At 47.4% G+C, this 627-nt stretch overlaps 1 long non-coding RNA gene across 1 annotated transcript in view; it reads right to left on the reverse strand.

The window, feature by feature from the left end:
* Positions 1-37: 37 nt before the first annotated feature.
* The window catches only part of LOC103608134, a 14,980-nt gene continuing 14,390 nt past the window's right edge, over positions 38-627 (reverse strand). Inside the window, exon 4 of the long non-coding RNA XR_552020.1 lies at positions 38-252. This is a non-coding gene — a long non-coding RNA (uncharacterized LOC103608134). The remainder of the gene's footprint in view (positions 253-627) is intronic.

The raw sequence follows: 627 nt of genomic DNA on the forward strand, positions 1-627 counted from the left end.
ACAACTCTATGACAGTGGTGCTATTATTATTGTCCCCATCTTACTCATGAGAAGACTGAGTTACAGGGAGGCTGTATCAGTGAGGTTAAACTGGGTTATACTGCGGTATACACAAACCCTGAAATTTCGGTGGCAATAAAAGTTTACTTTTTACTCACACATGGTGCAATGCTGGTGGGATGGCTTTCCTCCAGGGGGGCTGGTGGTCCAGGGTGCTTCCATCTTAGAGCTATACTACTGAAACACATGTCCCTGCAGCNTGGTGGGAAGGAGCTGGCATATGTGAGCAAGTGAAGGAAGCCAGTGAGGCTGGAGTTCAGAGAGAATGGGGAGCACACACAGTGAATGTACAGCCAGAGTGGGAGCAGGGACCAGACTGTGCAGGCTGTGTCACCCTTATTCAGGGGCTGATCTTTATCCTAAGAGTGAAGGCTTCAAAACAGGCAGTTGGTTTGAGGTTGAGGGGTAGGAGTGTCATGATCTGATTTGTAGTTAGAAAAATGGGGAATTGATTGGGAGGCAACAGATGACAAGAGGAGACAGCTTCAATTAAAAATATTTACTTGTAGAGAGTAGAATAATGGTTACCAGAGGTTGGGAGGGGATGGGGATGGGGGGAGGAGAAGG

The sequence above is a fragment of the Galeopterus variegatus genome, unplaced genomic scaffold (assembly GCF_000696425.1).
Source record: "Galeopterus variegatus unplaced genomic scaffold, G_variegatus-3.0.2 Scaffold8043, whole genome shotgun sequence".
NCBI classification, from domain to species: domain Eukaryota; kingdom Metazoa; phylum Chordata; class Mammalia; order Dermoptera; family Cynocephalidae; genus Galeopterus; species Galeopterus variegatus.